Source organism: Salvelinus sp. IW2-2015, linkage group LG11, assembly GCF_002910315.2.
Source record: "Salvelinus sp. IW2-2015 linkage group LG11, ASM291031v2, whole genome shotgun sequence".
Classification (NCBI taxonomy): domain Eukaryota; kingdom Metazoa; phylum Chordata; class Actinopteri; order Salmoniformes; family Salmonidae; genus Salvelinus; species Salvelinus sp. IW2-2015.
This window is the reverse complement of record NC_036851.1, coordinates 40,571,956-40,582,500: the sequence shown is the minus strand read 5'-3', so window position 1 is coordinate 40,582,500 and position 10,545 is coordinate 40,571,956. Positions and strand designations below refer to the sequence as shown.

General features: G+C 39.7%; 1 pseudogene; it reads left to right on the top strand.

The window, feature by feature from the left end:
* The window catches only part of LOC111970724 (voltage-dependent L-type calcium channel subunit alpha-1D-like), a 101,239-nt pseudogene that overhangs the window by 12,657 nt on the left and 78,037 nt on the right, over positions 1-10,545 (top strand).

The following is a 10,545-nucleotide window of genomic DNA, read 5'->3' as shown; positions in this document are numbered from 1 at the left end:
CTGAAGATTATCGCCTACGGTTTAGTGGCGCACCAGAACGCATATGTGAGAAACGGATGGAACATGCTGGATTTTGTCATCGTCGTTGTTGGGTAAGTATCTCCAAGATTCCTTACTCTCCAGCCGCTCATTCAATGCCACATGGAATTCATCTGATGAGCAGAACGTGGATAGTTTTTACCATAACACGTTTTTCCTGCTTGTGATGTGTCCAGGCCTTTTTTGTGTTTCAGTTTGGGGTTCGTATTTGAACTGCAGTTCCTCGTTTGAACGCAATGGTTTGCTGTGTACAGTATCTTTCAGCCTGACTTTGTGCTTGTTTGTGACAGTGGTTGAGTTGGACTTCTTTAAGCCTCCATCCTCTCCAGTCAGTATGCGTCCCAAATAGCACCTTATTCTCTATATAGTTCACTACTTTTGACCAGCACCCTTGTCAAAAGTAGTGCACTTATTATATAGGGAATAGGGTGCCATTTGGAACATATCCACAGTCAGTGGCCCAGTCCTAAGAGAGACTCTCATCCAACTACAATATACAGTATGACCTAGAAAAGACATGGAGGATAAATCACAGCTTTACCACCACTGGAGTGACTCACCATCTCACCCCATATTCCATCTCATCGCTCCCTCCTTCTCTCGCCCACCCTCTCTTCCTCTCTCTCTCCCTCCTCTCTAACTCCATACTCTCTCCTCTTTCATTCCCTATTTATCTTTCTCTCCCTCTCCCTCTTTCTCTCTTCTATACCTCTACATTTTTCTCTTCCTCTCTGTCCCACCCTCCTCTCCCTCTCCTCCTCTATCTCCCTCCCTCCCTCCCTCCCTCCAATACAAACACAGTCCAGTAGGTAGCTAGGTCAAATCTATGTCTGTAAGCGGCATGCAGGGTTGATCTGTCATGCAGTCAGATGCAGAGCGATGCATCCTGCTAGGATGACTGACTGACTGACTGGCTGGCTGACTGACTACAGAATACATGCACATGCTACCAAATCATAATAGAAATGCCACTCTGAGATAAATCCTGTCAATAAACAAGTATAGTATCCCCACAACTGAATTGGACACTTTGAAGTACTGCACACAGGTCAAAGGACCGCACAAACTATGTGATGTCAGATCAAATGGTAAGATTGCTTCATTGGGATCTGACATGATTATTAGCATTTAGAATCTTAAATTCTAAAAAAAGGCCAAAAGCACTCTACAAGAATGTAAATATACAGTATATAATAAAAGTGGTATTCTAGTTTGGTATTGTATTGTATTCTGATGGTATTCTATTTTGGTATTCTATTCTATTCTAATGGTATTCTATTTTGGTATTCTATTCTATTTTACTCTAATGGTGTTCTATTTTGGTATTCTATCTATCTGAGTATTTCTATTTTGGTATTCTATTCTTCTATCTAATGGTATTACTGTTTTGGTATTCTATTCTATTTTACTCTAATGGTGTTCTATTTGGTATTCTATAATCTATGCTAATGGTATTCCTATTTTGGTATTCTATTCTATTTTACTCTAATGGTGTTCTATTTTGTATTCTATTCTTTCTGATGGTATCTATTCTATTTGATGGTATTCTATTTTGGTATTCTATTCTATTCTGATGGTATTCTATTTTCGTTATTCTATTCTGATGGTATTCTATTTTGGTATTATTATTCTATTCTATTCTGAGTGGTATTCTATTTGGCTATTCTATCTGAATGGTATTCTATTTTGGTATTCTATTCTATTCTGATGGTATTCTATTTTGGTATTCTATTCTATTCTGATGGTATTCTATTTTGGTATTCTATTCTATTCAAATGGTATTCTATTTAAGTGATAATGCCAGAGAAGCTGTGCCAATATATCCTCCAAACACCGTCTTCTCGGGCATTATCACTTTTATACAACTGGTTACCAACATATTCAAATAATGATTGACATATTTGAATTAGAAACGTTATTTTGATTAATCTATTCATATTATTTCATCCTTCCACAAGGTATAATCCCAAAACAAATCTAGGGTTGCTACCCAAGCCGGCTGGTTGTTCGTTCTATTGGTTTGATTGCCAGAGAAGCGACCCAGTCGTTCAGTCTTTTTGTTCTGTATTTATGGACGCGGCCCAGTCTTTCGTTCTAAATGTTCCATTGCCATACTGGCTGGCAATGTTCTAATCCCTTGCTTGCTAGCTAGCCAACTATGGCTAACTTAGTCACGTCAAACAGTGCAGCCAGAATAACAACAGTAGCTGCATTTGTTTAAGCTGTTTTCTAGTGACATTTATTTGGATACATCCATAACAATGAGTTAATGAGGCTTGATTTCGCTTGGCATAGAACATGTGCTCTCTCGTCAGGATACTGTTGTTCAAAGGAGCTAACCAACAACACAGCTAACACAATCACTTCAAACTGAAGCTGGAAATACTGCAAACTAGCTGCACTTTGCTTTGTTTCACCTTTTTTCAAATGACATTTCTTTGTATATATCTATAAAAAATTATGCCAGCTGATTCATGATTTCGACTGGCTGAGAATCGCTGCCTGCCTCTCTCTCGCTCCCGTCCCGACCCCGACACGTTCATTAGTATGGGACAGCTGGAGATAGAATTTGAATATTGAAACAATGTTGCAAATGTCGGTGAGACAGACAGCAAGGTTTATACAAATCTCCGCTGTTGAAAACTAAATGTTAGTCTAAAAGAAATGTGAGATAATGTCTAGATGCTTTTATAGTGGAGATCAAGTTTATAAATTGCTTGGCTGGGTTGATGAGACAGTGGATTGCTCAGTCAGATGGAACAGAGTAAATAGGCATTTTAACGTCATAGATTTAGCCTTGTGGAATGCGCTTTTAACCAATCAGCATTCAGGACCCACCTGTTGTATAATTTGGTATTCTATTCTATTCTGATGGTATTCTATTTTGGTATTCTGTTCTATTCTGATGGTATTCTATTTTGGTATTTTATTATATTCTGATGGTATTCTATTTTGGTATTTTATTCTATTCTGATGGTATTCTATTTTGGTATTCTATTCTATTCTGATGATATTCTATTTTGGTATTCTATTCTATTCTGATGATATTCTATTTTGGTATTCTATTCTATTCTGATGATATTCTATTTTGGTATTTTATTCTATTCTGATGGTATTCTATTCATGTGAACAGATGAGTGACACATCAAACACCTCAGTTAATTTTTCCACTCTGATTCAGTCCAACATCGGTTAGCTACAGCTGCTGTAGCAGTCTGTGATTGTAGCCCTGAAGTATGACCCTCTATGGCCCTCCAGGCCTCAATTGGCAGCTCCATTCAGCCCATTTAGTGCCTTCTGCTGCCCAGCTTTGACGTGATGTGCTGGGATAATTTCTCCTATTGGCTAGGTGAGGACAGGTTAACTGACTAGAATTAAGCGGACTCTTTTTTTGCTATAGGATGTTCACTATTCACTCAGCCCATACACTACAGTATTGCATTGTATTTTCACCTGGTATTGTTGTGTGTGTGTGTATGTTTGTTGATTTATTCATGTTTTAATGAGCTGTGTCTTTGTTGTCTATGTAGTTTGTACATGGGTTCAATATATTTGTGCTATATTTTTCAGCTTGTGTTCTTCTTATTCATTTGTTACTGCAATCTTACAAACAGATATTATATTCAGTGTGAAGCTTAAAAGTCATATGGTGATTTGCTGTATCAGTAGATACCTATGTATAGTGGATATATTTGACTGCTGTCTATACATGCAGCTTACAGTACAGGTGTATCATAAACAAGTGACTTTTCAAAATGCCTGTGCTGCAGCATTGGTAAATTGTTAATGTGACAAACTGTGCTTAGCAGCAAGTTGGTCTGCAATCATCTAACAATAACAGTGTAATAACATTTGATCTGAAGTGTAAAGAGTATCTGGAAGAATATAAAATAGTTTAAAAAAATACAACAACAAAAAAGAGTAAAGAGTACCTTAAATAATCCCACAGCACACCTTCCCAATAATATGTCAACTTTGAAATCTGAAATATTTCAACATTTTTCTCCAGACGTTGCAGTTACATCCACTTCTAGCAGAACTTTTTAACCAGCCCAACTGTATGCATCTCTAGTGTATTGGTCTGGGCCTGTATTTATAAAGCATCTCAGAGTAGGACTGCTAGTTTATTTTGTATTTGTTTTACCTTTATTTATCTAGGCAAGTCAGTTAGAACAAATTCTTATTTACAATGAGAGCCTAGAAACAGTGAGTTAACTGCCTTGTTCAGGGGCAGAACGACAGATTTTTACCTTGTCAGCTCGGGGCTGATCTAGCAACCTTTCGGTTACTGGTCCAACACTCTAACCACTAGGCTACCTGCCGCAAAGTCTAGGATGAGTTTTGCCTTTCAGATCATAAGGAATAAGATTGCATAAACCGGGGGAACCTGATCCTAGATCCTACTCTGAGACTCTTTATGGATTCGGGCCCTTAATCAAAAGCTCCAATCCTGTAACGTATTCTCATTCTTTCTGCTGTAATTCTATACAGACTGTTCAGTGTTGTTCTAGAGCTTTTTACCTGTAACATTCTCTTTCTGATGTGTTTTCTGTAACACGTTTCCTCTGGTGTTTCTCTGCAGACTGTTCAGTGTTGTCCTGGAGCTTTTGACCAAAGACTCTGTAGAGACGAAGGAGGAGGCAGAGGCGGGTGCGGCTGCGGCGGCGGCGGCGGCAGCACTCCACCCCTCCGCGCACGGCCACGGGGGAAAGTCGGGCGGCTTCGACGTCAAAGCCCTCCGAGCCTTCCGTGTACTGCGACCCCTACGCCTGGTCTCAGGAGTGCCCAGTGAGTTACTGCTATCTGACCCTTCACCTTTGACCCCACAACAACACCGACCAGACCTGGGTTCAAATACTATTTGAGATAATTTCAAGTACTTTATCTGGGCTTGATTGGGCTTGCCTGACACAATGGAATAGAATAGTTACAAGGAGTACAAACCCCGTCCATCTGGCACTCCAGGCAGGCTAAAGCAAATTTGAAAGATTTGAAATAGTATTTCAACCTAGGTCTGACACGAATACATTGTTGTGTTTATTGTTGTGAGTGCTGACTGACCTCTCACTTTTGACCCCCATGATGAAACAGGCACAGCAACCTCTATTGACCTACAGTATGTAGGCTGGCTAACCTGTGAAAGTCACTGCATAACACACACCAATAAATAACACTGCGGAAAACTGTGACCTGATATAACTGGCATTACCTCTATAAGGTTCAATTCAGTCTTCCTCAATCTTGTCTCCTCCACCATTTTGTCTTGATGCCCCCCCCTGCCCCCCCCCCTGTGGTCATGTATGGTTCAGTGGCTAGGAAAATTGCGCTACAGTAGGAACGTTAAGGTGATAGGTTTGATTCCTGTGGCTTCGAATCCCACATCCGCATAATGAAAAAGTTTACTCTACACTTCTTTACTGTATGTTGTTCTGGAGAAAAATGTGCCAAAGTTACATATGTATTAGAAGTCTGCTTCTGTCCTGACAGTCCTCCCCAGCCCAAACCAGCCCAGCCGTTCCTCTCCATGACAGAAAGTGTTTCTCTCTCAGCTCAGACTATGTGTCTTGTGGGGTGAAGACACTAACAGTAATATGTGACCATATGCTCTCTGTGTGCAGCCCCTCTGGAATGTTCTCTTAAAACAGGCTGTCCAAATCAATGCCCCAGAGACATGAGTTCTCCTGCGAGTGTGTGTATGTGTGTGTTGTGTGTGTGTGTGTGTGTGTGTGTGTGTGTGTGTGTGTGTGGTGTGTGTGTGTGTGGTGTGTGTGTGTGTGTGTGTGTGTGTGTGTGTGTGTGTGTGTGTGTGGTGTGTCTCCCTCACAACCATGAAAAAAGACTCTTCGACATTCTGTCCAGATGCACATGCATGCACATGTTTACATACTGTACGACAAGGTTATTAGTTTTTGTGATTTTTTAATTAGTTTTGAGGTTTTTATTTGCAATTCTGATTATTTTCAGTTTTCATACTTGATTTACTCGTTTTTATTCAGTTTTAGTTTAATAAAAACATTTCTATTTCGTTTTGATATGATTTAATTTCAGGGACAGAAAGTAGGCCAGTGCATGGGAGGCTTGAAGCCATATACCCATATCCCCATGCATGGGAGCTTGAAGCCATATACCATATACCCATGCATGGGAGGTTGAAGTCATATACCCATATACCCATGCATGGGAGGCTTGAAGCCATATACCCATATACCCATGCATGGGAGGCTTGAGTCATATACCCATATACCCATGCATGGGAGGCTTGAAGTCGTACTCCAGTGCTATTTCAGAAGGTCCGGTCACACAAATGTCCTAGGTGGCAAAGGTCCGGATGATATTGTTTTTATCAGCATAGTACAAACCTTGCGACCCAGACTGTTAAAACTATTCACACCCTTCTTGTTGGAAGAAAAAAATGTAGCAGACGTGGATTTTTTATTGTTGTTCTTGTTGCAGGAAATTAGCTTTAAAACTGCTAATATACCAGAATTGAATCCTGACCGAATACCCCTGACCAGATCCCCCCCCCCAAAAAATAATGTCTGTCTCACTTTGTCTTTATCCTGAAATTCTTTGTGTGTGCTGTTCAGATGATTGGGTTTTCTCATTTTATATGTGTTCACACTACGCGCGCCATCTCCTGACACTACAATACACTTGTTTTTGTCCTTCCAGCAATGTACTCAAAACAATCCCATTGTCGTGTCTCTGAATGATTAAATGAGATGACAGACTATTTTATCAAATCGATTACCGAACGTTAATTGATTACGTGATGAATTAAACCATGCAACAATTAACTCATTAAACTTTCTTATGGCTGCAATCCCGGTAACGGGATCGATATGACAACAGCCAGTGAAAATGCAGGCGCCAAATTAAAAAACAGAAATCTCATAATTAAAATTCCTCAGACATACATGTGTCTTATACCATTTTAAAGGTAATCTTGTTGTTAATCCCACCAAAGTGTCCGATTTCAAATATGCTTTTCAGCGAAAGCCTACAAACGATTATGTTAGGTCACACCAAACCACAATAAGCCAAGCCATTTTTCCAGCGAAAGATAGCAGTCACAAAAAGCAAAATATAGCTAAACTGAATCACTAACCTTTGATGATCTTCATCAGATGACACTCATAGGACTTCATGTTACACAATATATGCATGTTTTGTTTGATAAAGTTCATATTTATATAAAAAAATCTGAGTTTACATTGGCGCGTTACATTCACTAGTTCCAAAAACATCCATTGATAGTGCATAGCCACATCGTTTCAACAGAAATACTCATCATAAATGTAGATGATAATTCAAGTTATACACATGGAATTAGATATACTCTCCTTAAAGCAACCGCTGTGCCAGATTTAAAAATAAAAACTTTACGGAAAAAGCAAACCATGCAATAATCTGAGACGGAGCTCAGAACAAGAGTCAAATTAGCCGCCATGTTGGAGTCAACAGAAACCAGAAATTACATGATAAATATTCCCTTGCCTTTGATGATCTTCATCACAATGCACTCCCAGGAATCCCAGGTCCACAATAAATGATTGATTTGTTCGATAATGTCCGTTATTTATGTCCATTAGCTACTTTGGTTAGCGCGTTTGGTAAACATTCTCAAAGTCACAAAGCCGCGTTCACTAAAACGTGACGAAATGTCAAAAGTACCGTAACAGTCAGTAGAAACATGTCAAACGATGTATTGAATCAATCTTTAGAATGTTGTTACATACATCTTGAATAACGTTCCAACCGGAGATTACATTGACTTCAGTTGAGCGATGGAACGGAGCTGCCTCTCACGTGAACGCGCGTGGTGAAAGCGTGGTCACCTCATGGCAGTGGTTACTCATTCCTGTCTCCTTCCCCCTTCACAGTAGAGTCATCAGACAAAGTTCTATTGACTGTTGACATCTAGTGGAAGCCGTAGGAAGTGAAAACTCATCCATATCTCGCTGTAATTTCAATGGAGCCTTGGTTGAAAATCTACCAGCCTTAGAAAAAATCCAAACAGGAAGTGAAACTTCTCAGGTTTTTGCCTGCCATATGGAGTTCTGTTTATCACAAACATAATTCAAACAGTTTTAGAAACTTCAGAGTGTTTTCTATCCAATACTAATAATAATATGCATATATTAGCAACTATGACTGAGGAGCAGGCCGTTTACTCTGGGCACCTCTGTGCACCTTTCATCCAAGCTACTCAATACTGCCCCTGCAGCCATAAGAAGTTAATAACCTGGGGCACCACAGAAGAGTGTTTATAGAGCTGCTGTCTTCTGAATAAACTCTTAAAGATCTGAAGATCTTTTTTATCAATAGCAGTCAATTGTTAATTGTCACCTTATTCAGTCTCATTCTCAATGTCGTAAAGTACTTGGTTTTCTGCACGAACCCTGGCTAACAAGTTGAATCAGCAATACACAAATTGGCTTAATTATTTATTTACTAAATAGCTAAATAATCACACAGAATTACATATATATATATATATACACAGGATAGATCATACATCGATTACTAATCATGTCATGAAAAGTCCCTAGTGGACTAACCCGATGTGATGGCTGGTTACACAAAGGAAGGGGGTTGGGTTTGAATGAAAGAGCGGGAAGACTGAGGGACAAAGGAATTGGGTCTCTATCGGACCTTGAGAAGATGGGTCGAAGATGGAAGACTGGTTTGCCCAGCAGAGATCGCCATTGTCCTTTGAAGAATCTTTCTGGTCGTAGTGTTGTAGAGCAGATACGTTGAAGTACACTGTCGTTCTTAGGAGATTGTCTGTCCTTTCTTAGGCCACGTACGTTTACAGCTGCAGCTGATAACTCAACGTCTAGAATGTATCACTTCTTCTTTAGTGAATAATAGTTCAAAGTTCATACTAAGTTGCCATAATCAGCTCGTGCTGTATTCTGGCTGGTCTAGTCGAAATTCACAATTCCAACGTGATGATCGTCACCTCCACGTTGAAATTCGCCCACCTAAACATTAGGACAGCAGTCCTCACATTTCTGGAACTAAATGTTAATGATCGTTACGGGGGCTTTTGTACTGGGGAGGAGAAGGGGCGTGTTTCATCCTTCTAACCAATGTCTGTGCTCCCGTGGGTGGGGTTACTGATTGAGCATAAGTTTACTTATGAAACAATTCTCTCATTTAGAAGCTAAAATCACATTTTATCTTCTCACAAATAGTTTCATGTTTAATCACATATGTTTTGCAAGATTTTGAAATAAATCTGATAACTAGAATGTGTAGACTTTCAAAGATACAATTAAGTGGTCCTATCATCAGTAACAATCTACCAAAACAATGACTGATCTGACATCATATTCTTTAAGTACCAACGGACCCTTCCATTACAGAAATATTGTCTCATTGTTCAACTTTCTGATGTTACTATCCTGTAGAGTCTTTCTCTGTGGTAGCAAAGGTCTTTCCAAAAGTCCATTCTGTAGAGTGGAGAGAGAGAGTTTCTGTATTTATCGGGGGGTCATAAACCAGTGGGGGTGGAGAGAGAAAATGGGTTTTATGACCTTCACCAAACAGGGCAAAGTCATGACAGTCCCCCTCTGTTGGGTTCAATCTTGTGATTATCCTGCAAGTTGCAAACCAACATAAAAATGACCGTGAGTTGTCCTGGTTGTGGGTCATTGTTGCGGTCCCCCTCTGGTGGTTTACCTTTGGTAGGCTTTCTGGAAGCTGCAAAGCACCACAGGAATGGCCAGGGGATGTCTGGTTTGGGGATCGCCATTCTGGACCTGTCATCTGGTCATCCAGACTAGAAGATCTGGGCAGTAACATAGGCAGATGTTAACAACCCACATGAAACCATACAGGGCTTTGCCTTTTGCGACCGACCACTGCTGGTGTTGGGTTTGCTGCCGCCATTGTTCACACCTAGGGTTCAGGMTCACACTCCGCGCTCGCCCTCAAATTTCTTCCCTTTTAGCTACTGATAGCTAGTGATAGTGATGAACAAGCTAGGCCTATTTGAAACATTGCCATCTACTGGCAGCATTTACCCACCAGATTCAGAGGCTTCAAAGCCCCATCAGAAGAAAAAAAACATAACATTTTTGCCCAAAGTAAAAAATAAATAATAATAATAATAAACATAATTTACTATTTTTTGTTGTTGTTGTTGTTTTTGTTAGTTTTGCAGTCAAAGTTAATAGTTTCAGTATAGTTTTAGTTTTTCAAATGTTTTTCTTAATATTTTTCAGTTTTAGTTTTTATTTTCGTTTCAGTTTTACTATAATAACCATTTACTATAATAACCTTATTATATGCACAGGCACACAAGTGCATTCACAAACAAACCACATACCCACACACATACTTCATACAAACCCTCATAACATGAGTGGATTGGTGATCCAATGAGCCGTCCTCCCCATTTCTCCTCCCCACCAGCCTCAACTGACCAATACCAATTCAACCACATACAATATTACTGTCACACACACACACACACACACACACACACACACACACACA